We start from the raw sequence: 26,418 nt of genomic DNA, 5'->3' as shown, positions 1-26,418 counted from the left end.
CATTTCAGGTCTGCTGCAAAGTCCTCTCATTCATCAACCAGGAACGACCTGGTTGTCTGTCGTGCCTGGGCCCCATCATCCCGCAACAAAAGGGTGTGAGATTCCCAGGGGCAGCTCAGGTATCAGAAATGCACCGCACAACCACCCGAGCCCTGAGAATGGCAATATTTCACGTGATTTATCTGGCATAAATATCTAGATGTACCAGACTACGGCCTAACTCCTCGACCCTTACCCAGAGCTTCTTTTTTATAGGAAGTACTCAAATGACCATTGAAAGAATAAATCATTAACACCTGTCTAATTGTCCCCCTTTTTGTCCAGAGGGTAGTTATTAAAGTTCAAGTTGGTTCACTTAACTGTGCATACAAAGACTCCCAGCTTTAGGAAGTCTGCTTCCTGACGGCCTCAACCAGCTTTCTTGAAAAATTCAAAAGCCCCTTTCTTTGCCCTGGGAATTAGGGTTGCCAGATAAAATACAGGATGCCCAGTCAAATTTGAATTTTAGATAAATGACAAATAGTTTTTTAGTGTAAGTATGTCCCCAACATTTCATGGGACATACTTATTGTATTAGTAATTTTCCTGTGGCTGCTATAACAAATCACCACAAACTGAGTGGCTTAAAACCACTTATTCTTTCATAGTTCTGGAGGCCAGAAATCCAAAATCAGTATCACTGGGCCAAAATCAAGGTGTTTGCAGGGCCCCACTCTCTCCGAAAGCTCCAGGAAAAAACCCTTTGCTTGTCTCTTCCAGCTTCTGGTGGCAGTCAGCATCCACTTCACACCTATCTCTGCCTTCATCATCATATAACATTCCCTTCTGCGTTTTTAATTTCTCTCTGCCTTACTCTTATAAGGACAAATGTGATTGCATTTAGGACTCGCCTAGATAATACAAGACAATCTCAGCGCAAGATCCTTAATTTAATCACATTGGCAAAGATCCCTTTCCCAAATAAGGTGACATTTACAGGTTCTGGAGATTAGAACCTGGTATCTTTGGGGGACATTATGTAGCCTACTACATTTATACTAAAAATATATTTGTCATTCATTTGAAATCGGAATTTAACTAGGCATCCTGTGTTTGACTTTGCTAATTCTGACAGCTGTCCCTGGGCTGAGATGGCATGGACTTAAGTGGTTTGCCTTCATCTGCTCACCACCCTTCCTGGTATGAGCGTGGGGACCAGGCCACAGACGCAGCTCTGATCCTCATGGTCTTTTGTCTTTGAAAGAGAGCTCACGGTTTGTGGTGGGCTTCTGATTTTCAGGAGAATCTAAAGGCTTGGATCAGAATTCCAAATGCAGATCTATATTCTTTTACCCTCCGGGAAGGCAGGAGGATGAACGAATATACAAGTTACATACCTGTTTCCCTGCCTGTTCTCTGCTATCTTTATGAAAGGCCTTAAGTTTTAATCAGTATTGAATTCACTCATCCGTTTATTCATTCACTAAACAATTACTGAACGTTTATTCTGTGCCATGCACTGTGCCAGGCACTGAGGATACACCGATGAATAAAACATCACCCAACGGATGGATCATTAGGGAGCCTGGTTCCCTGGGGAAGCTCCGAAGGGTGCAATCAGATGAAGCTGTGGAAATGGAACACAAAATGTGGGTGCTAGTAATGTGAAAGCTGAAAATTTTAATCAGTTTGCTTTGAAACAAGTAGTTTAGAGAGAAATTCAATTAATTTACTAATTATCTTTAAATTCTAGCAACAATTTTTAGCCTTTATGGAAAAAATGACTTGTATTATATGGTTACTTAGCCACATCTCCCTTCACATGAAGGAAGTTTTTCCTCTTTCTGTGTCTTCTGGACTCCTGGAAATGGGGGTGATGGCGAGGCAAGTCCTCTGCCACCAGAGTCACACTTCGAAGGCCCCACATACTGGGAGACCTGGTGGGGCCGGCCCCCTCGTCTGGCCCAGAGCAGGGCTGCCTGGACTCAGTGATTTTTCCCTTTACCTGTGGCTGCCTTCTGCTCCCCATTAGTACACTTTTTGGTACCTCCCAAATACATCTTAATGCCAAGTAGAATTTTTTAAAGAGGAAAAAGCAATGTGTTCACTTATGTATCCTAAGGTAAAAGTCCTCAAGCTGAAATTCCAGGTCTCTGCTCTAATCCAAAAAAAAAAAATCAAACAAGTTTTCCTTCATCTGTGGTGGGCGTGGGGGCAGGGGGTGAAGCAGTGTCTCCTATTTACCCTCTGTACAGGCACTGGCAGTTTAACAGGTGGTAAGACCCCTTCTGCTAAAACAATGAAAAAGCCAGAGGCTCACTCTGGAGGGCAGCGGTCCAGGCTTGAGAAGCAGAAATCCTGGATTTAAATCTCCCATCAGCTCAAAGTAGCCATGTGATTTCAGGTGCCACTTAACCTTCCTGAACCCTGCTTGATCTCCCTGAACCTCAATTCCCTAACTGTAAAAGGGAAAAGAATTCTTAACTCACAAGCTCACATCGAGAATTAAATGAGATCATGTAAAGAGCAAAGTACTATCTGCAAAGTACTATCCGCTTGTTAGTAATTAGGGGACTGGGGAGACCTCTCAGCATGCCGAAATCATACCGCATAGGCCACCCAGATGTACGGCCATCCCCACGCTTATGTGTTTAAAGTATTCTCACACTGCTCTCCTCTCCCAAACACCTAGAGGTTGATGTCCAAATAAGAGCGTTAAAATGACTCAGATTATCTAATTGACCCTTCCCTAATTCGTCCAAATTAGAACAACATCAGCATATCCAGAAAGCCAGGTCGTCGCAAGTGTTCTTTGTCAACTTTGGGCCCACTGGGGACAGAGTTTGTTCTACTATAACATGGCAATGCCAGCAGCCTCAGTTGTGGAGTTCCAGTGATATAGGGTCCAGTGTCCCTTATGTGGCCATAGCCTATGACAATGAGGTCCCTGCACCCATGGGCACAGATGTGATCAGCATGCCAATGGCTGTCCAACCGGCGACTGACATTTGATTTGACTGAGAGCTGCCCCGGCCCAGAAACCCCATCCTCCTAACTTTGCATCCAGGGCTGTGAGCAATGAGGCCCACAGCCCACAGCTCCCGCCCAGACCCACGGGAGCTGAGCAGGCCTGCCCTCAGTGCTGACACTGACGGTGTTCCTCCAGCTGGCCCCATCTTTCAGCTTGGGGTACTTTTAAGAATTTTCTTAAAGAACTACTCACTACTCACTCTGAATATAATTTATAGATTGAAATGATCCCTTCTCTCTCCAAAAAAAAAAAAAAAATCCAATAAAACAGAAACTAGAGAAGGATCTCACATATGGTATCTCTGTTTTACAGCTGGTGGATTTTTTCTTTTTAAACGCTTGGGAGAAGGTCGGAGGCAAGAAGAGAACTGAGAAACGACTCTTGTTGTAGTTAGATGGAAGGGTGGCTGTGGGAAGCGTATAAAAAAAGCCTGGTGAGGCTGCAAATTCTAAGAAATGCGGTGTGCAGACCCCAGCTTCCTCTGAGTGAGCCTCTTCCTTCTCTGATCCCCACTGCTCTTGGTCCCAGAGTATGGCCCACACTGGTGTAGACATGGGGAAAATAAAGTGGATTGCTGAGTAAGGAGGATGGGGCAGTAGCCCTGGTGGCTGGGGGATGCAGGCCGGGCTGCCATCCTTTCTCCTTCCCTCTGTGGCCCTTTTCCCTAATATCAATGGCTTGCTTTGCCTGTCTTGCCCAAGGAAACCACCCACTTTGAATGAAATTTCTCCCTGTAGACACTGCCTGGGAACTTGGATGTCATCTTCCCTGAGTTTACACTTTTTTTACTCTTTCCAGCCTTGTCAATCACACTATTCCCCCATGGAAGTGCAGCGGCTATGAACATTTTTCATGTTTTACGTGAGCTGGAAGAAAGTAAGCTTCTCTATTTGATAGTGGGGACCTGCCCACGACACTAAATTTGGTTCTGTCGTCACCGGCGACATGAAGCAGCAGCCCGGTTTGGAGGCTAGCTTTCGGTTTCAAATGCTTTCTCCGGGCTCAGGTTACATATGACCCATCCATGGGAGCTGGAGGGCACAGCTTCCCTCGGCACTAAGGACATGCCCGCTGGCGTGGAGAGTGGAAGCAGAGGGGAGGCCCTGAGGGCACGGAGGCAGCAAGGAGAGGTCCCGGACTGAGGTGCCATCTGGCTCCTCCCCAGAGGTGACATCTCTGGGCCTCAGTTTGCTCCTCTGCACGATGAGGATAAGAATCCCTACCTTGTGGGGGAGCAAGGGTTACACAAGGATATGTTTTTAATAAAATAAACACAATCCGATACTACCATCATCATCCGTGTCTTCATACACCAAAACTAATTTGGACAAACAGGGAGGGTGTTAAGTGGGTCTGAACTAGGGCAAAGCAACGATTATAGACTATTTTAAAAGAAATGGGATTTTTGTTATTTTCAAGTATATAGAGCAATAGAACTGTGTACTCATAGGCAGAGAACTTACTTTATTTAAATGGGGGAAACTCATCTGATGTCAGTCTGTTTGATTTAGTATTAGCATCCAACTACATGAATCAAGAGTAATTACCTCGAGCTGTGTATATGCCTTGCTCTGTGACCAGGCGAGACATCCAAGGAGCAGGAAGCTACAGAAGACACAAGCCTTGCCCTCAAAAGACCTGCAGCCTCCTGGGAGATGAGACCTGCCTCAAGGCAGGAGGGAAAACAATTAAACATTAACCACAGTGGTGCAGATGACTGGTGAGAGGTAAAACATGGAGAGGCCTCCAGATTTTGTTGAGCGAAACAGCTGGAGAAGGCTTCAGACGGGACAGAGACTGGGGAAGGTCAGGATGATTTAAACAGGAAGAGGAAGAGAGAGGGTACCGTGGGTGAGCGAGGGGCAGAGAGAGCATGATGTCCATGAAGGAGCCATGAGGCGGGCTGGCCAGCAGAGGGACTGGACCAGTGGGACTGGACAGGGAGGCCAGGCCCAGGCACTGGGACCTGGGCAGGCAGTACGAGGTGAGTCTTGGCTTAGTAAGGGACAGAGAACCCAGCTGTGGACTCATGCTTGGATGAGGGCAGGGCAGATGTTGGGCTTGGCAGTGGTCTGAGAAATGGACTGGATGTGAATTTCAGAATTGAAATTAGGAACAACTCATTATTGTTTCCATGATGATCGAGGGTGACGCCATAAGGCCTACGCTCCTTTTGGAATTGGTGAGGATGGAACTGGAAAGGAAAGGGCAAATCCAGGCAGTGTTTAGAAGGAAGAAACTGATGGTTACGTTTGTTCCAAGATATAGAGAGCGAAGAGTTTAAGACTCCAAAGTTTGCCATGTGGGGACTGGAAGATGGCAGGCTTTCATGACCAGAGTGGAAGGGACAAGGACAGCTTTGAGGAGAGCAGGTTAACCAAGGGTTGATGATGTGGGGCCACTAGACATCTAGGACCACTGTTCAAAGCCAGCCATGCGGTGGTCAGACTGTTGTCAGACCACTGGGGTGACTCACACACGCTGAAACACTTCCTGCCATCCCTGACCACCAGACGCCCTCCATTCACGGAGCCGAGGCAAACCGACTGCAGCCCAGCTCCAGCTCAATTCAAATTCCAAGTGCAAGCGGTTCAATTAATGAGCCTTCACGGAGCCTTTTGCTACCGAAAAGCCATCAGAGTATTATACCATCAAAGTCAACTCCAGCCTTTAATTTAATCACTCTTTCTTTTTCTTTCCTTAATCGATTTCCCGCATGTGCTAAACATCGAGCGGCAGGGAGAGGCTGCCCCTGGGCATAATTAGAATATGAGATTCTGCACCAAGTCTCTGTCTGATTAGGAGGAAACTGAAAACCTCTGAGAAAACAGAAAGGCTCCCAGGAAATTCCATCTAGAGTCACGACACAAGCCAAGGAAGTCCCAATCCCTCTCTGGAAAAGTTGGCATTGGCAGGGGGAAGGTATATCACTTGAAGTGATGCTTAAGGCACCGTTATCCACTGTCTTGCACCCTGGCTTTGGGCCTCTTTTCCAAAAAAGGGGACAGACAAGGCCAGTGAGGGCTGAACTAGGCTACCTGTCCATGCTCCGCTCATGGGCACTCACCCCTGGGAATCAGCCTGCACCATCTGGCTGTTTCTAAGGAGGGAGGTGGTGGCACCTGTACTATTTCAGGCCGATGAGAACCTTTGGATCTGGCACCTGACTGTGGCTGCTGGGGTGGGGAGAGGGGATACCCACTCCATGTGGCACTTGTCTTCTAAGAAGCTCAAAGGAATTCTGAGTTTTATTTCAGCTCTGTGACTATCCCAGAGCCTCACCGTCATCCATTCTGAGGGGGGAGAGCGCATAATCTCCATTTCAAAGATGGAAAAATGGAGGCATGGGAAATCTTATTTTTTTGTCCGTCGACAGGATATTTTTTAATTGAGGTTAACTGACATACAACATTATATCAGGAAATCTTAATCTCTGCCACGAGTCTCTTAGTTGGTAAATAAGAAGATAAGGTTGCAATTAAATTCAAGGCTTGGTAAGACCAAGCAGCGGGCGATAACAGAGGCCCACAGAATGAGAGGGATGGCCACCTCTGAAAGTTAGTCCTGCAGGCACTAAATGATGAGCTCTTCTTTAAAGTTTTTTTTTTTTTTTAAACTTGGCCCAGATCGTCAACTTATAACATGAATCCTGCCAGTTAAATATTATTTTTCCTGCAATTCCCATCAGACATCAAACATTGGTTCGTAATTATTTATAGCACTTTAGTGACATTGAAAGGGATTTATTTCAATTTATTCAGCCTGTATTAACACTGCAGGGAATCGAGCGCAGCCCCGCTCACTGCGCCTGCCAAGAAGGGCGGGGCTTCAGAACTACGAAGGGCGGGGCTTCAGAACTGGAGGAGAAAGACCGGACCCAATGGAGAGATGCCCAGGAGGCATGTTATCCCCACAGATTAACCCTGGGGAAAGGATTAAATAGGTTTAAGAAGGTTCAGGTGAGTTTGTGAATAATCAGTCCATTATTGAAGCGGATTTAGGGATGTTCTGTGAAATCCTTGTTTCTAAACTGGCCTCATGGAGACAGCACAGGCAGAAGCTGCTCGGTGGGTTTGGACCAGTATAAAATTTCCGCTGTTCTTAAGGAAAAGAGAAGAGTGGATTGCAGAAAGGCTGGCGACTCTGCCAAACAGCTATTCTTGGTGATTTTTGGTAATGGGCAGCTCTGAAGGGGACAGGTTCATATGAATCAACAGCACGATTGTGACCCTGCCCCCAGGCATTAGGTTATGTACAACTATTTTATTTGTATATACGAACCTAGCTTGGTTTATTAACATACGTTGATTTAAATTCTGATGCATCAATACCAAAGTTGAAAGCTGTTCAGGTTTTTAGCCAACCCAATATAAAAAAATCCAGACACAAAACACTTAAATATTTATTTATATATGATAGTAAATATTTATTTAAATATATATGATATATTATTATAATATTTATATGCGTGTATATTTTAAACCAAAGAGATTCTTTAAATTGTAACTTGCCCTTGGGCATTTAAGCATTGGGCTTTAGATGATTACTATCCAATAAGCCTCTTTTTGAGGGTAGGCCATGGAATGGGGGGTGAGGTAAGACAATGGTTTGGTGTCACTGTCCAATTAAGAACAATGAAAAATAAGCACCTCTGAAATGACCTATAAATAATAGCAGAACTGGATTTGACCCAGGACAATTCTGTTGACATATGATTTAGAACACTGGTTCTAATTCATGGGGAAGAACTGCCTTTGACCCCGGGACGGGGGGTGCACAGTTCTGTGGTTCCATGATTTCCTTCCCAGCTCTTCTAGTTGGCGGAAGATCACATGACAGATGATTATGGACCCAGGGGTCCCCTAATATTGTTGATGTCCCGGGAGGAGGACAGAAGGATAACGTTTTGTAGTACAACTGCGGACTTAGGTCCCAAGACAACATCATCCAGCCTTTCCGGAAAACCAGAAAACTGGGCCATAGGCCAGAAGGAAAAATAGCAGCTGGGACCAGAGATAATTATGTCCCTCTTCTCTTTGATGCCTGATTTAGCAGTGGAGCAGACAGGACCAAAGGAAGGGCCATTGAATGGAACATCATTATCAATGGCTTCAGATGTAATTCTTAAAGGTTTTTTAACTGTTGGACCTTGATCTAAAATTCCTTCACTAAGGGGAGTTAAAATACTAAGGGAATTTAAATTTATTTTGAGTCTTATGGTGGGAATTTTGCAACACCCCCTTAAGTTGGGATTCGATGTGAATGACACATTAGGCCATCTCCTGACACCATGTAAGAAGCAGAAATGGAGGATGTAAATATTCGAGGCTGGGTCCACAGGGCCTGCTGTCCACCGCCAGGGCCTCCTCCAACCCCAGCCAAATTCTAGGGCCACCATACTTGTTACGACATTCAAATAAATAAAGTGCAAGTTGATGAAACATGAGTGCTAAATGAATGATGAATCCTTCAAATCAGTATCTTTTACTGTCAAATGAACTGTTAAAGACCATAAAAAAATAGTAAAACTCTAGAGGGATTCTGCATTCAGATCACTCCTCACTAGAAATCCTTGTTCCAAGGAGATCAGACGTCCAAGACAATGCATTATGAATGTGGCTTAGGCAAAAAAGACAATTTCAACCAGCTGACTTGAATATCAAGAGAAGGCCTGGATCCTATACTGAAAGATGGGGGAATAAATGTGCATTTATCTAGTTTAAATTAAAGTAAAATGTTTGAAATACGTATGTATCATTCGTTATGACTTTCTGATTTCATGACTTTTTGAAAACTGATGTATTATGACTCTTTAGTCTATTTCATGGATAAGAAGGCTTCTTAAACTGAATTTATTAATCAGCTATGACTATGTTTATCAGAGGCTTGAAGTTCTCTGGATTCACTACATGTTGAGGTTGCTTTATTTTCTACTTGATCTTCAACTGTCCACCATGAAGCCTGCTTGCCAGTTTACCAACTTCAACATTCTGCTTAATTATTTCATTTGTAAAACATCTCTCCTCCACTGCTTTCTGTTGCATCCATTATTTTTCAATCCCATCAGCACTCACTTGGAAGTCAATGAGTAAACCTGTAAGATCTCTGAACCCAGAACCCTGAGCCAGGTCTCCATTCCCAGGAGGCTGGGAGGAAGGGTGGCTTGGCTCAGTCTGGCATGGAGAGTGCACGATCTATTCCTGGCGTGGAGCAGATTTCAGGAAGGAAGAGGACAGAGCAGGGACAACAGATGATAAGTCACTCCACTTGCCTTTGGCAAGAGTTCTGTGTGTACATTTAAACATGGGCGTGTGCAATTTTCAGGGGTTCCACTTCTACCCAAACAACAATGCCTGGTTCCAGGGGAGCTGGACAGCTGCCCGCTTTTCCCATCTTGATCCCTACTCTGTGTAAAAATTTATGTTACGACTGATTTCGTCACCAGGGTTAGTAGACACCTTTGCACACTCATCCAATCACAACTGTCAGTCCAGAGGTTGCTGCCGATGAGGCCATTTACTGAGCAGTTACTATGTGGCCAGGCCCAGGGATAAGTACTGCATCGCCCCATTTAAACCCCAAAGCAACTCATGAGAGAGGTATTATCAGTTACAGAAAACAAAAAACTCTCCAAAAAGCTAAAAAACACCGCTTAGGTCCCACAGTGAGTGGAGAAGCCAGGGTTTGCACCCAGGAGGTCTGATCCAAGTCTACACCCTTAAGCACTAGGTCGAACCTAATGCCCCTCTCTATATGCTGTCCTGGACTGGGACCTGTCCAGGAAAAAAGCACCATCTGCCCTCCAGGTGTTCACAAACCTTCCTTCATGGCTGAAGCACAAAACATATTTCCGGGGGATTACTTCTATAGTGTCCCTTATTGGGACACACACAGAGCCTGCTGAAATATAAACAAAGCAAAAAAAAAAAAAATCAAAACAAAACAAAAAAACAAAGGTAATCCACCTGGACATCATTCAAGTTTGCATTTTATGGAAGCCAATTCTAGCTGTACACTTACAGAATGTTTCCTAATCAAAGAATTCGAAAAGCTCCAAACCATCCTGGGATGGCCTCACGCTGCCTCCCACTCAGATGGGGGCCATCTGTGCAGGAAAGGAGCCTGGCAGAGGTGGCAAGAGCATGGCATCTGGAGACAGGAAAATAATTCTTGGACAGCAACCCCTCTGGCAAGGTGATAAGGGCGGAATGGGCATGTACGGTATATGTCCCATCAACGACACAGGTGGTTGTGGGTGGCACCTGCACCTGGGTGGAGTGGCAGTGAGCCCTGTAGATGTAAGATTCCAGGCAGCCCCTCAACACCATGGGATAATGGAATATTTACTGCAGAGCCTGGGCCCCAGGAAGGGAGAAAAGCCTCCAGGCCCACCTTTGCCAGAGGTGCTGAGACTCTTGCATGAGGTCCTTCCTGTGCACACCCAACTCATCTCACCCTCCAGGTTCAGAGCTGAGTCCCACAGGTGGGTGCCAAAGCTTCAGTCTCTCTGGGGTGCAGAACCTAAAGTGAGGATCTGATGTCCCTAAAGCTTTGTGATTAGACCCTGACCATAGCCGAGTCTATGTCTCGATCCCTCAATCTTGATTTCCAGCCTTCTCTAAGCTAATCAAACCCAGCTGCTACTTCGTATGACAGACAGTCCTGAAATCCTGGATTTGGGGGAAGTAGTTTAAGGTACTGGGATAGTTTCTCTGTGTTATAAGCAGAGGCACAGAGATAGGGTGAAATCCCTTGCTCTGGATGTCAAGGCCAGATCAGAAATTGCAAGCTTTAGGCTCTGCTCCAATTACAGACTCTTGCAAAAGTTCATGTGTGAGTCAGTGGTTTTGGAATGAGAATATTCTGCTGGGTTGTTATAGATGGTGCTCGGGTTCCCGGGCTAGCCCACAAAGGTCTATTAAGCCCACGTGTTAGCTAAAAGGGGGGAAAGGGCTAATGTCAGACATCCAGTGCCAACACTCACTGGCTCGTGACTTTTAATGAGTTGCTAAACCTTTCTATACTTTGATTTGTCCATATGTTACAGAGATAATAAGAGTACCTGCTACGTAAGGGGGGTTGTTGTGAGGATTAAATGAGGTAATGTCTGGGGAACACTTAGAACAGTGCCTCCTAGAAGACACTCGGGAAATGTAAACCACCATTCAGATAACAATGCCAAGGTAACAACGATCTTTCTATAGCAGGATTTCTCAACTCTGGCACTAGTGACATTTGGGACCAGATCATTGTTTGATATGGAGAACTATCTGCCTTTGTAAGATATTTAACAGCATCCCTGGCCTCTACCCACTATATGCCAGTAGCACTCTCCCCCAGCTGTAAAAACAAACAAAAATGTCTCGAGACATCTGTTTTACAGGCAAACAGCTGAGAGCCCCAGCTGGAACATCAGGGTCCTCTTTCTGCTTCAGCCGAGTTGGTAAGGCTAGGCTCTTCTCTCCTCCACCTGCTGAAGACCCTCCTCTCTACGCTAGCTCAAAGTCACTAGTGGAAGCATCTAGGGTGGTAGGAGTTGTTGGTCAGGTCGGTGTTTCTGGGAAAGGCTGGGAGTAAATCTGAAGAGGGATGATGAAAAAAGTGGAGTGGGAGGAAGAGGAAGGGAGGCAAAGGGGGTCTCCCACCTCTGTCCCTCTGGCACAAGGAGCATCTTTAGCCCCAAAGGTGGCAGGGTAGAGTCTCCCTTCCCCTGGGGTGAAGTGTGGTTTCTGTGCCCTCTGCCAAGAAGGGCGAGGTGGGAAGAGGGGACCAGGCTGGGGGCCGTAAGTGGGGAGTGCCGCAGTGGGAATGTGGGTGGGTGGGTGTGTGGGCACATGGGGAGGCACATGCAGCCTTCTACATGACACTTGGATAGAGTGGGGGACAAATTGGATTGGGTTTGTCTCTAAACCTTCCTGATGCCATAATCTTGAATAAAGCCCTCCTCCCATCTGCTTTTTCTTCTCTACTTTTTGACCCGCATCTTCCCATTTTATCTGTTTGTTTAGTGAGTGGGGGCCAAAAGACTTATTGTATGTCTAGCACCGTATTAAGCCTCTATGGGTGATTTTGTTTTCAAGTGATTCTTTTTCAAAGTAGGAGTGAGGAAGACACCAATTACCTAAATAGCAGGCACAGTCTAGTTGGAAAACTATCTTGTGTTCGATTAGAACACTAACACATGTTCATACACAGCGCTGTGGAGCCCATCAAAACATATACATAAGTGCTGAGGGAAGGTGGAATAAAACACAATTTCTTAAAATTTTCAGCAAATGGGTTTCATGAACTGATGTTAAAAGGGCAGAAAGAAAATTCAGCCTAAACAAAGGGCACCACAATCCTACTACATCTCCAGACTGGCACTGACTGCAAAGGGCATGTGAGTCAAAGGGCATGTCCAATAAAAGGGGCTCTTTTCCAAACGGAATAAACCTGACCCTCCTCAAGGAAACCAATTCTAAGTTTTCTTCTTGCAAATTGTGGGAATAAGCCATTTCTTTTGTTCCTGTCAGGGGAGATGTGCCCGATACTAGAAACCACTTAAAAGCAATGCCTTCCAAGATGGACACGCGCAGATGAGGTCCGTTTCGGGGTTAGGAACAGTTATGGACTGTCACTCATCCAAAAAAACCAGCAAAGCCAACAAACCCCGCCCCCGATTGTCCAAAGGTAAACCCCAAAGAGTCAAGCCAAGTTATTGCAATAAACACAACCTGTTACAGAAGCAAATGTTGGTCAAGGAATTGATTAGCTTCAAGAGTCACTGCAGACTGGGTGCTGGTGGGAGGAAGGGGTACGTCTACTATATTTATTCCTTCTGAGGAAGGATTTGGAGATGGAATGGATAAGCAATTCTTATGTGGTAAACCTAAGCAGCACCATAAAATGTAAAATGTAATTATCTTAGGAAAGGCATTTCTCTTTGTATTGTAGGACGAGTCAATTGGAGAGATAAGGACCAGATAAAACTCTAAGCCATTCTCCTGAGCCTGAGCGCGTGTTGGCCTGGAGGGACTGACCTGGCAGTCACTGTCTCGGGTACCATAATCCACCCCAATCTGCACCAGTCCAGAGATAGGGCATGGAGTTACAGGTTCCTGAGCGCTAGAAACCAAGCGGGGGTCTCCCTAGATGTAAAAGAGTCCCCGCCTGCTGGACATTCCAAGACAGGACATTTCCCAAGGCGCAGGGCTGGCTCAGCGCTCCACCGTCTGAGCCTGGGCGCAAACGTTGCATCACTCCAGATCTTGGGGGGGCAAGCCGTTTAGTTAAAGCGCCAGCAGAGCTAGGGATGGAGTTTCCTGATCCACATACGAAGCACCATCCTCTAGCCGCAGGGATTCCTCCATTAACAGCCTAGCCCCCAGGCCTTGCAAACCTGAGCACCCCACCAAACCATCAAGATTCCAAAATGGAGTGAAATCACGAGGCCTGGACTGCGCTTTGTTCCCGGCATTCGGCTAAATACGCTCGCCGCCTCCGCCGTATTCGCTTTCCCCCAAACGACAGGAAGTGTTCCTGCCTGTGGTCCACCCCATGCCGCTGGCTCCCAGTTCCCATGGTCTCCCCAAGACCCTCGCTGGAACCAGAATCCCATACCCAGCTAGTACGAGAGGGGATGGGGGGATGGCGAGAGAGGGGCAAAGATGTTCGAATCGATCCTTGGGAACCCCGGTTCCCACCCTTGACAGCCGGGAAGGTCTGTCTTGGCTCCGGGCCGACACTAGACCCCTAGCCGAGCCATTCCACAGATATTCGTATCGATCTGCGCGGCTCGCGTGGATGATTCGGCCAAGATGCTCATCCCTCGCAGAACTGCGCCCCCGCACCAGCTTTCAGTGATAGAATTAACCAGAAAGCCGCACACACCCGGCTCATGACAAGAGAGGGCAAGGCTCGGCCTTGTTCGCCAGGAGTCGGTACCCACTCCAATGCCCTCATTCCCCGGTTCAAGGGCAGCAGAGAATTCAGGTTCTTAATTGATATTCCTGCACGTTTCTAAAACAATATTCAGCCACAATAATAATCTGGGTGGCTGTAGCTGCCGGAAGCCAATTAGAAAGAGCCACCCGCTCCAGTTTGTGGGTCTCTCTCTAGAGCCCCCAGAGAGGGTGGGGCTCCGCGTACCCTAGGGTTCTTATTCTCTGATCGGAAGGGGCGGGGCGACGCCCCAAAGGCCGTTCTCAAGACGCGTGTGGTTTCCAAGACAACCTCCCCTCCGCGCCCCCTCCCAGTCCGCTCCGAGAAAATGGGTGTGGCCCACAGCATCCGCGGAAACCTCATGCCCCCTCCTCACATTCTTCCGCCTGCTGAAGCAACAGGGGGTGAAACCGAGAAGGGCTTCGCCTGCGAGCCGCCCCCCACATCCCGTGGGTCGCCGGTGCCCATGGGCAGCCTGGTGGGGCTTGGTCCCTAGGACACTCCGGGTGTTGGGAGGGGCGTCGTCCCCTCGCGGACACCCGCACAGCGCGCGGAGACCTAGAAACCCACCCCTGCGGCCCCATGGATGCTCCCTGGCGCGAAGCCCGACTCTGGGAGTGGGCAACGCAGGGCCATACCCGTTCCATGCCACTAGTGGAGCCGTGACGAGTTCATCGACCCCAGCAAACCCCGAGATCTAACAAAGGGAGAAACACCGGGGAAGGGGCGAGGGCCTTGGTTAAACACCCTTATAAAATAAAAGGCAAAAACCCAGGCTGGCAACGCAGATCACGTTATCCCTACAAACAAAGCAGCGAGCCCCCCGGAAGATCTTGGGTGAAAGCCCCCAGTGCTCAAGCCCTCAGCAGCAAAACGCAAAGATTTCAGCGCTGATCGCACCTCCCCTCCCCCTTTAATGACAGTCCCCGCCTTGTCCTCCGAAGCCCAGCCACCCGGCTTGGCGAGGTACCGTAAAGACGTGACACGCCGCAAAAAGATGGCACCTCGCGTTCGGAGGGGAAAAAAAGCGGGGGTGGGAGTGAGAGGAGGCACAGCCTACCCTCCCCCTCCTTGCCCACCCGGGTCCACACCCACTGCCGCAGTGAGGGGCGAGCCCTGCGCGCCAGCCCCGCGCCTCCGGCAGGGAGCGCACAAGCCGGACGCCCGGCGCAGAGCGCAGAGCGCAGAGAGCCGGGCCCGCCCCGAAGTGCACCTGCAGCCCCTGCGCGGATCTGTGAGGGGCTGCGGCTGTGAGCGCCCGAGAGCCGGGGTCGGCCGTTGCCTAGTTCATCCACATCGTAAGGCCAGGTGACCCCTGCCTTCCCCATCCCCTAGTGCGTTGGGATCCGTGCACTACCTTCTCTCGGGCACGGCGCTGCTGGCGTCTTGGTGCCAGGCGCGCGCAGGGGGAAGGGCAACTAAAGTGACAGCGGTTGGACCCCTCCCCAACTCCCCGATTCTACTCCCAGCCCCCAAATGTCCCCTGCGGGTTTCTGAAGGAGGAAAACAGGGAGGGGGTAGGCCACCGCCTTAAATCAGGGGCAGCGAAAGCCCGACTGGAATCGCTGCCGAGGAGGTGAAGGGAGGGGCAGGCAGGGAGTCATCTTTTCTAGAACCCAATCCATAACCTCGTTGGGCTGGCTGATGGCAAACCGAGGCAGAGAAATCGGATTACAGGTTGGGTTTCGGGGGTCGTCATTGGACCCCCCTTTCCCGACACACACACAGATACACGCCCATTGCGGCAAAAGGCGGAGAGTGCATAGCAGCCCCCTCCCCCAGGTCACCGCCATCCGCGCCCCACCCTGTGGGCACAACCTCTGCCCGGGTCCGTGTGAAGCGTGTAGTTTGGAACCCACAGCACGCACACACCCGCGCACACACACACACACGCGTGTGTGCATCCCTTGCATGGGTCCCTTTCCAAGCCGCCCCAGATCCAGCTCCGGAGCACAGAGAGCGTAAGAAGGGGCCCGCACTGTTGCCCCCCACCAATGTCCACCTTCTGAAACCCATCTCTGAGGCGGGGGTTGAGGGGCGGCGGCATGGGGTCGCAGAAAGCGGACCCGGAGGCACATTTCGGAGCCTCGCGCTTACCTGATAGTTGACAGAGGGCGAGGACAGTAGAGGAAAGCAGAGGAGAAAGTATCTGTGGTGGCGGCGGCAGAAGGTGGGCGGTGGCGGCGGTGCTGGTGCTGGTGCTGGTGCCGGAGCGGGTGGGTGACGGAGACTGCGAGCGCGTGCACCAGCGAGAGCGCGCGCTCCCGAGGCCGACGGGCGGCGCAGGCGCGAGCAGCGGGAACGCGAGCCTCCCTGGGGAGGGGCGGGCAGTCAGGCCTCCGCGGGCGTCTTCTCTTCCCGCCACTAGTGGGCGCGCGCGAACGCCCCACCGCTCGCAGTCCACGGCCTCCCTGCTCGCTCCTCCCAGCGCTTCCCTTCCCGGTCCACCCTCCCCTCACGCCTCGGGCCGCGGCACTGACCGACAGGCGCACGCGCGGTTTTGGCGCACGCGCACTCTGGGTCTCCCGGGTGGCTGGAGTCTTTGTCTTGTCAGAAGGGTCTCCTTCCTTGGGAGGGAGAATCGGTTGCCCCCTGTGGTTGCGAAGAGGCTGGGTGCCGCGTTCCTAGGTCTGCTGCCCCTTTCCTTTCTGTTGTTCCAGGGATTATGTCATCTCCGAAGGTCCTGGGCGATTTTCCATATGGCCCACTCCCCAGTCTGTCCACCCTGGACCTCAAGGCCACCCATAGATTTGGCCTGCTTATTGCCAACCGGGCTCCCTGACCCTTTTTCAGCCTCCTAAAACCGTCCCCTTGTTGATCAGTTTCCCTGGGGCGGCTTCCTTTCAACCTTTCTTTCCACCTTTTTCATTATTGACCACGGTGAATGCTTTCCGTAGCAAATCCTCTTAAAACAGACTAACTCAGTTTAATGCAGCTGACCATTTGACTCTTATTAGTTCTCTAACCGTGACCCTAGAATAAAATCTTAGACAAAGGTTCATATGGTGCTAATCACATTGCAAAGCACTTTCACATATACAGTTATTTTTATCTCATTTGTTGACACACGGTTAAACTGTAAGTAGAACTTGAGATCTGAATTTTCAAGTGCCCGCTGGAGATTCTCGCCTGGATAACACGCCTCCGATTGAAACTGACCAGAGTCTTTTATTCTCCCACTCAGTTCCCAGCTTTGGATGGTTAAGAAAGAGATAATGACCAAAATGGAGTCACTCGTGCTAAGCTACTTGACCAAAACTAGAACTTAATACCTAATTGCAGTTTCAGCTCCTCCCAGGAGTGGAATTTTAAAACACCAATCAGTCTGGCATTTTCTGATCAACACTAGTGAGGTAATCTGCCTGGTAAGACCCTTGCCTCTCTTCTCCAAAGAAAAGTGCCCTTGCCTAAAAGAATCCTTTCTTTTCTTTTGGTAATAACTTTCTTGTCCTGCCCAGTTTCAGCCTATAAAAACCTTCCATTTTGTACAACTTCTGGGGAATCCTCTTCACTTGCCAGACAGGATGCTGCCTGATTCATGAATCCCTCAACGAAGTGAATCAGATCTTTAAAACCTACTGCATTGAATTTTGTTTTCTAACAGGCCTTTAGCTTGGTTTCCTCAACATCTAATTTAAGCTCTGGCAGTGGGAGGGTTTAGATGTATGGGGTTCTGGGGCCTCCATCTTGTCCTGGGGAAATGGGAACTTGTCTTGAAGCTTTAATTTGCATAGCTCTTATATATTTTTTTAAAATCAATATTGTATGTTATAGATTAATAGGAAAAGCAGGCTATTAAAGTTACATGGGTTTGTCGGGAACACTATGTGGATGATGGAGGTGGAGCACATTTCTTAAGCCATTGGTTTAGAATCTCTGGAATTGACCTTTGTGTTGTTCCAACCATCACCATCCTAAAGACCCTTCCCTTGGTTCTGGACATGTGGGGCCCTTACTGGTCTCCTTGCTCTCTGTTTCTCCCTATATCAGCACAGCTTGAACTCCCCAGTCAGCTCAGTCTCAGAAGCAATCATTTTAATCATAACATGCGTTTGCTCAAAAATATCGAAAGGCTTCTAGCTGACCCCTAAGTGAAGTTAAATTCCTTAGCCTTAAACTTCTCAGTATTCAAGGTGGTTCTATAGTGTAGCATGTGGTTAGCATATCTGCTTTACAAAGGTCCTGGATTCACATCCTGGGTGCTCCAGGCCCTGGGGCATGCTGTGAGCATGTGGGAGGAGACACCTCGCTTTTAGAGGTGGGGTGGGGTGGGGGAATTAAAGAGGGGAAATAAAAGAACTCAGCATTCAACCCCCATGTCTCACACCCCACCACCCCACCCTCATCTGAGGGTGAATTAAAGAGGGGAAATAAAAGAACTCAGCATTCAACCCCCATGTCTCACACCCCACCACCCCACCCTCATCTGAGGGTGTCCTCTCCGGTTTTCTCATCTACTCTATGGCCAGCTTAACTCGTTTGAGTAGAAATCTTTCCCACCTCTACTCTGGGGTTTTCCTCTGCTTCCAAGGTCCTTGCCCTTTCTCTATGCACCAATATCCTATTTAAACCCTAACCCAAATTCTATTAAAGCCTCCCTTAATCACCCCAACTAGATGGGATATCTCCCCCCTTTAGAAGAAGCTTAGCAAAGTTACTCATTTCTCTGAAGTGGAGAGGTGAGTGGGATTAATACCAGTCTTGCAGAATTGTAGTTTCCTTATTGTTGCCAATTGTTTCCTTTCTCCTTTTCCTGTATGAGGATTATATGTCCGCTCCTGTTTCCTTGTGATCTGTACTGCCCGCACTCTCCACTCCCACACTGATTTTTGTCCTGGCTATGTGATGGCAACTAGAACTAATGGGCACGATATAGACATGTCCAACCAGAAGCTTTAAGAGGCATTGTGAGTTTCTACCACTTTTCCTTGTGTCCCCCACCACCAGAATGGCAGGCCCTGTAGGGCTGCTCCTTTAGCCTGGGTCCCAGAATGAACAAACACAAGAAAGTACATATAACATGTATAACATGAGCAAGAAATAAACATTTATTGTTTGAGTCACTGAGATTTTGAGTGTTGGTTGTTATCACAGCGAAGCTGACTGATAAGGGGATTAAATTATCTATGTGTATATATATATATTTTCTTGCACGGTATGTGTGTAAATTTTCTTATATAGTGCCTAAAGCATAGTGCGTATTCATTAAATGACAAATAGTAGTTATTTCATCATCACCATCAATGCTTCGGCTATACATCATTTTTATATGTAAAATAAACTGTAACATCAAATTAATGCTCATCTCTATTCAAATTTCTCATTTTCTTTCCTTTAAGTTATAAAATAATTGAGAACTGACTGGGAGCTGATGACACTGTGGTCTCCTGACACTGAATGATCACATCTGCCTACATGAAACTGAGTAATGAATGCTAGAAACATTTAACTGTATGTAATGTGGAGCTGAGTGTACATTCCAGATAATTTAATCACTAGAGGTAGCTAATGGCTCACAATTCAGGCCAAGAAAATGCATCCCTTCCTTTTCTCCCTGCCCCTGCTTCTTGCTGAAATAGAGATTTTTCTGGCCAACTCAGCACACCATGCCCACCGTACAGAAGCATAGAAGGTAGAATGGTAGGGAGAAATTTTAGGTTTTAGAACAGTTGGATCGCAACTTTACCCACCCTGTGTGACCTTAGACAAAGCCATTAACTTCTCTCTGGGCTTAAATTTTTTATGTAAGTGTCTCAGGTAGGATTGGAACTAAGATCTAGTTACCTATAGAATTTATATGAATCCAAACAGGAAAAGAATACAGGGGTCCAGGAACCAGCGGGTGGAAGCTGAGGTAGTCCCATTTCCCAACATTCCCAGGAACTCCCGTGGGGAATCTGAGCTGCTCATCTTCACAGCCGTAGGCTCTGCAGGGTCAGAGGTCATGATGCCCCAAAGGGAAAACTTCCACCTAGGGACACAGCAAGAGTTTAATTGAACTATAAGCTATGGCTGCTTCCTGAGCACTTTGGGTCCAGAGAGTAGCAGGCAAGAAGAGAAGGTACTGCCTTGGCAGGAAGAATCGATTTTAATAATTGCCAGGAAGTAGGAATGCTACCATACAATGGGGGCAGGGAGGACCTTTGTCACGTGGGCACCTCTTGGTACCCCCTTTTGTTAAAAGACAGGGACATCAACCCAAGCCCAAAAAATGTATTAGTTTCCTGTTGTTGCTGTAACAAATGAGCCCAAATTTACTGGCCTAAAACTAAAGCAAACTTATTATCCTACGGTTCTGGAGTTCGGAAGTCCAAAATGGATCTGATCAAGCTAAACTCAGGGGGTGTCAGCAGGGCTTCTGTTGTCACATCTTTGACTATGACACTCCTGCCTGCCTATTTCAGTCATAATCCTTGCGATTGCACTGGGCCCTCCCAGATAATCCAGGATAATCTCCCCATTTCAAGGCTCTTAATTTAATCAGAGCTTCAAAGTCCATTTTGCCATGGAAGGTAACGTTTTCACATGTTTCAAGAATTAGGACATGGGCATCTTTTGTGGGGACATAATTCTGCCTACCACAGAAGGACCTGGTGTCCAGGACACAGACCCCTCAGGGAAAATGGCCGAGGGTAACCCTGTATCTCACAGTTGACCCAAGTGGGCAGGTAAATGTTCAACACGGGGCAACTCCGATGGTCCATTTTGGCTCCAGAGATCCCAGGTGGTCAGCTGAGGCTGTTGTTGGGCCGGCTCCCAGCTTGGCTTCTCCTTTTGCACAGTCCTGCTTCCTTTCCCTCCTTTTCACAGCTATGGACCCCAAGGACACTGCCTCAATATCTCGCAGGATAAACTCCGTCTCAGAATCCGCTTCCCAGAGAACCTAGCCTGCATCTTCATGAATGTATTAAATCATAAAATCTAGCAGTGGGTTTAATAACTTTCTCAATTTCAAATAGGGGGAAATATAAATGAGATTTTGAGATATCTGTAATGCATGTACTGTGATATGAAAATATCTATTAATGGCAAAGTAAAAGGTAGTTTAATCCTACATTGATTACTGAAATGCTAAATTCCAATACAGGTTGTAAAAATAAAGATGAAGTTTTTTTCTAAGTTTTTGGACCCTCAGGTTAAGAGCCCTTATCTTCTTTTTCCATATAGTAGGGATTTAATAAGTTCATTAAATTGAATGAAATAAAGGCTATAATAAGATGAAATGAGCATTTCCTTAATGCTGGGTCAAATAGGCTTATATTCAGTTCTGTGTGACAAAAATGCAGAACAGCTGTGGTTTAAACAAGACAAAATTATATTTCTTCAGAAATAAGAGTCAAGGGCTGTTTTAGAAATTCCAAGACTTTCTAGGCACCCATATTCATCTATTTGATTTCTGTATCATCCTCAGCTTGCTGCATCATAGTTCAGAGTGGCTGCTTGAGCTCCAGGCAACACATCCCAGAAACGAGGAAGAGATAAAGAAGCGAGCATCTCTGTCTTTTAAGGTCAATTCCTGGAAGTCGCACATAATATTCTTGCTAACATCCTATTGGCCAGAATTTACACATGACCACACATAGTTGTCAGTGAGGCTGAGAAATATAGTCTTAATACAGAGGGCCTTGTGACCAGCTAAATACCAGATACAAGGGGAGAAGGAGACGTTGAATATTAGCCACAATAGTGATAAGAAGTCACCTCACTTGGCAATTCTTCCTAGCTACAAATGAGCAGCATGCATTCTTTCTCTTTAAAATATTTTCCTGAAAACATTTTTCATAACAAGGCATTTTCTAGTGAGACAGATGACAGCCTTGAAGACCAACATTTTTTTATTTTCAGTTGTAAAGTCAGAGGTCCAAATTTACAGCCTGTTTAGACATCCTCAAATGTATTTGTTCTGCCTAATGGCACTTTAATGAGACACCTATGGTCCTCTCTCAAAGCCAACATAGAGAAATATCGGTATAATACAATTAAATTAGGAAGTATTACCATTACAGACGAATGCTTCACTCTACAAAAGAAACCATCATCAATTTCCCCTAAATGTCAGTTACCCTGTTACATTTGAAATGTGAGTTGATTTACATGCATGTTTACAAACACCTTAATTATATAAAGCAAGGCAGATCCATGCCTTAATTTCTCTGGACTTATCTCCCATTAGTATTGTTTAGGCTCAAGTTTTCCTTTCTGTCTTCATTTTTCCTGAATGCTTCTTATCCGTCTCTCCTTCCGTCCATTGCCCTGGCAATGCCATCATCCCTTGTCTAGATTTCCTGGGTTATGGCAAGAATCAGCATGAACTGCAGACCAGAGCCTTTATTACACATGACTCAGCAGCATAGCTCTATTGTCAAAAAAGCAAGGATGATTCTGGGGCCTAGAAATAGGAACGAGACAAAATGGGTCCATGAGATCATCCTCTCCTTATGTTTGGCTTTACAGACATTCTGGTATCCTGCCTAGGGGAGTGTCAGGTAATTTGGGGAAGGCTCAGAGGAGAGCCCTAAATAGAAAACTTGAAAAAGTTGAGCAGAAATCCCTTTCCCCTAAACCATGCCATCAGCTGCAAAATCTCAGTCTGTGGACAAGGTAGTCAGAATTCTAAAAGTGGAATGTAAGGCTCAACATGATGATGGTAGTTAACACTACCGTATGGTATATTTGAAAGTTGCTAAGAAAGTAAATCTTGAAAGTTCTCATCACAAGAAAAAAATTGTAACTATATGAGGAGATGGATGTTAATGAAACTTATCGTGGGAATCATTTCACAATATATGGATGTCAAGTTATTATGCTGTACACCTTAAACTTACATAGTACTATATGCCAATTATATAACAAAACGTAAAAACAAAGAATTCTAAAAGTTGCCAAAAAATTAAGATCTGAGTCAAATCCCATTACCTACAGTCCAGCGTTTAAACTTGGCTTTGTTTTTTACAAGCTGTTCTTTATTCAGAGGAAATGTCATTATTATTTCTTTTACTAAGTAATACTATGTTCTAAGTACTACCACTGACAGTTACTAGTGTTCTGATTTTTTTTTAATCATAGAAGGAGGCTGTTTCTCCTTTCAACAAACATTTAAGTGCCTCCTCTGTACAGGGACAGTAACTATGGCCAAGACCTCAAGTTGCTTACAGACTAGTGATTTGCAGGCGACTTTGATGTTGATCTTACATATTCGGGGTCAGCCAATCTGAAAAGGCTACATGTTGTATGATTCCAACTATATGACATTCTTGGAAAGGCAGGACTATGGAGGCAGGAAAAAAGGTCAGTGGTTGTTAGGGTTTGTGGGGAAGAGGGAGCACAAAGGATTTTTAGAGCAGTGAGACTATTCTGTATGTTATAAACATTCTGTTTGATGGTGGATACGTGTCATTGTATATTTGTCAGAACCCATGAAATGTACATTAAGAGTGAACTCTGCGAACTGTGGACTTTGGGTGATAATGATGTGTCAGTCCAGATTCATAGATTGTAACAGAGGCACCACTCTGGTGCTGGATGTCAATAGAGGTGCCACTGTGTGTGGGAGGGGGTGGGGGTATGTGGAAACTCCCTGTGCTTTCTACTCAGTTTTGCTGTGAGCTTAAAACTACTCTAAGAAATAAAGTCCATCTTTAAAAATATTAAATTTAAAAATATTGGAAAAAATGCAAAAAAAAAAAAAAATTAACGTTTGATACCGCCTGGGCAGCTTGTAGTATACGTTCTTTAAAAATCAAGTTCTATACAGTGTAAATATATATATGCCTTACTGTTAAAGTGTACAGCTGAAACTTGTTGGATTTCGTTAACCAATGTCACCATAAAAATAACAATTAATTAATTAATTTTAAAAAATCAAGTTCTAAGTAATGAATTATACTCTTTAATGATAAAGGAAAGTCCATGATGAAATCTGTGGTTTAGTTAGGGGATTAGATTCTGAGGAAACTGTGTTCCACAACTTTTTTTTTTCCTAAATAAAAGACTATTTATGTTTTAAATATTAAATAAAACCTATCAGTTTCATGTCTACCATTTCAAATAAAGGAAAGAGTTCCTGGGATTTAGCAGCTCAAGCAGTTTATTGATCACTTTGTCTCGGAAAATTTTGAAGCGCCAGGTTGCCCAGACTGTCTTGGGAGCACCTTGCTGGGCAAAGCCTGCCACATTCATGTCAGCGGCTGGCAGGCCCAAGACACCATGATTTCCTGCTGCCCCTCCACAAACCAGCACTGATAGTGTCCGTGCTGACGGCTGACGCCGCAGAAAAGCCCTCTGGGTCTCTGAGGCTCTTTGCTTTGCTCCAGTCAGGAATGACTGTTGAGTAGTCTGGCTCCCCTGGCAACAGAGAGTGAACTGTAAGTCACCCTCTGATAGGCTGTCCTGGAATGATGCAGGATGGCCTGTTGTAAACACAGCTTTAGTGGAATGTAGCTTTATGTGAGCTCCCAGGTCTTTCGTCTTAAATTCATAGATAGCTCTAAATTCACTCATGCCTTTCTTCTTTATTTCAGGGGGAATCAAAACATTCTGTTGAATATAGTGATCACCAGCAGTCTGAGAATTTAGGGGTTCATATTTAAGTTTTTGAAATATGGATGTTTCTTATTATTCATTATTTCATTCTTGTGAATTTGCCTACTCCCTAAAATGTATTTGTAACCCCCAAATCAATACTCGTGGCACTTTTGCAGTCATTCATGGATCTATGCAAGGTGGCAAAAAATTTGATTGGCCCAACTGCACACGTCCCCAGCCGAGGTCAAACAAGGCGACACTGCCATTTGGTTTCTGCTCTCATACTGCATACAGATATCCTTTTTGTGGTCTATTTAGTGCCACACTTTTTGCATTTTTGTGGGCGTTTTTGTTGTTGGTAGCGATTTTGTTGTTTTAAATGGCTGTCTAACGTTTCTAAGTATGAGAAGGCTGTGCTGTGCCTCACAGAGAAAATGTATGTGTCAGATAAAGCCTCTTTCAGGTGTGGCTATTAGCTCAACGTAATGAATCCATAAAACAGAAACACACATAGAACATGCTTATATATGAACCAGTTGACAAAAATGTTGTGACCAGAGGCTTGCAGGGATGTAAGCCTGTACTTCCCCTAGGAACAACGGTTCAGTATTCGCTAGTTCGAACTGCATGAGGACCTGATAGAACAGAACTACTGTGAAAAATGGGGATGTGAGTAATGGGAACCGTGTTTTGGCAATGATGGCAGAGGCCGAGGGCAGAGGTCCTTGGCACCGCAAACCTGGCCCCTGCCAGCCGGTCTTATTTCTCACTCCCTCCTCTCCAAATGCTACTCTCCAATCACATTGTATTCTTTATAGGTCAGTGACTCTCCAAATTCTCTCTCTTGCTTTTATGCCTTTTATAAGCCTGTATCATTCCCTCATTTCTGCCTGAGTAACTCTTTTTTGTCCCTTAAGACTTAGCTCCAATACCCTCTTCTCAGAAGGCCTCCATTGAGGCTTCTTCTCAGGGGCAGGGGGCCCACTTACCCCACTGTGGTGTGATCGCTTGTGTACATGCCAAGTGTGATGCCCCGGAAGGCCTGGGCTGTCTTTTGTTCACCTTTGTACCCTCAGCCCAAACACAGTACTTGACACACAGTAGGTGCTTCATGAACCGTTGATGACTAGCTGGCAGACTGGATGGATAAAAGAACAACCAAGTGAAATATCTTTGAGAAACAGATGCATAACCTGGGAGCTCAGTTTCTTAGCAAACCAGAAAAGTGTAGTCTTGTCCAGCTTTCAAAAAGTCCTGAATCATTGTTTAGACTGAAAAGCCTTTAATTAAATACCTCTCACTCCCTTTCAAGTTCACTGTCAAGCTTTATTGGATTCTGAGATGGATCAGGAGAAATGTGGTTGGGGAGGAGCAGGAGGCACCACTCCCTTTCCCCCCTCACTCGTCTTTTGATTTCAGCTGAATAAGAGTCAAGAGGCCAGTAAGAGACCAGCAAACCTAATAATCCAGGGACAATGTTTTTTTTTAAGCTTACAGACATATTCCAGCTGAATGGAAATTATTCAGTTTCTCCTGCCATTAGCAAGGATACAGCAAGGGTGTGTGCACACACACATACACACTCACTCGCACTTACACACTCACACACAAGCCTCCCTCCCATTCTTGGGTACATTGCTGTTTTGTGTGTGTATACATTGCTATTTATCCTCTTAATTTTGCCTCCAAAAATGCTTTACCAGCACCTGTGCACCTCTTCTTGTGTGCTAGATCGCAGACAATTTTTTAGTGGGCAGGCACAGGGTCCGCCCAGGAAGTGCTTTTTGGTGCATTGAGGATCTCCTTGCTGAAGCCTTTCCCGGTCCTCCTCTTTACCCAGCCAGGCCACTGGCTGCTGGCCCTCCACACTCTGTGGTCCCCTCATCGGCCCTTCCTGTCATCTGGACTGTGCTACTGTGCAGCTGAAATCCTTACTCTCCCCTTTCTTTGGGGAGTGGGCG

The 26,418-nt window shown here is 46.4% G+C and overlaps 1 protein-coding gene across 7 annotated transcripts in view; it reads right to left on the bottom strand.

Moving 5' to 3' along the window:
* MAPT (microtubule associated protein tau) overlaps nt 1-16,186 on the bottom strand; it is an 88,167-nt gene extending 71,981 nt beyond the window's left edge. For all 7 annotated transcript variants that reach the window (XM_006910167.3, XM_006910169.3, XM_025045648.1 and 4 more), the window contains exon 1: nt 16,031-16,186. The gene's annotated coding sequence lies outside the window, so the exon portion shown is untranslated. The remainder of the gene's footprint in view (nt 1-16,030) is intronic.
* Between the last annotated feature and the right edge of the window lie 10,232 nt (nt 16,187-26,418).

This window comes from Pteropus alecto, unplaced genomic scaffold, assembly GCF_000325575.1.
Source record: "Pteropus alecto unplaced genomic scaffold, ASM32557v1 scaffold313, whole genome shotgun sequence".
Lineage (NCBI taxonomy): Eukaryota > Metazoa > Chordata > Mammalia > Chiroptera > Pteropodidae > Pteropus > Pteropus alecto.
Note: the sequence above shows the minus strand (reverse complement) of the source record. Positions and strands in the feature narration are given on the sequence as shown.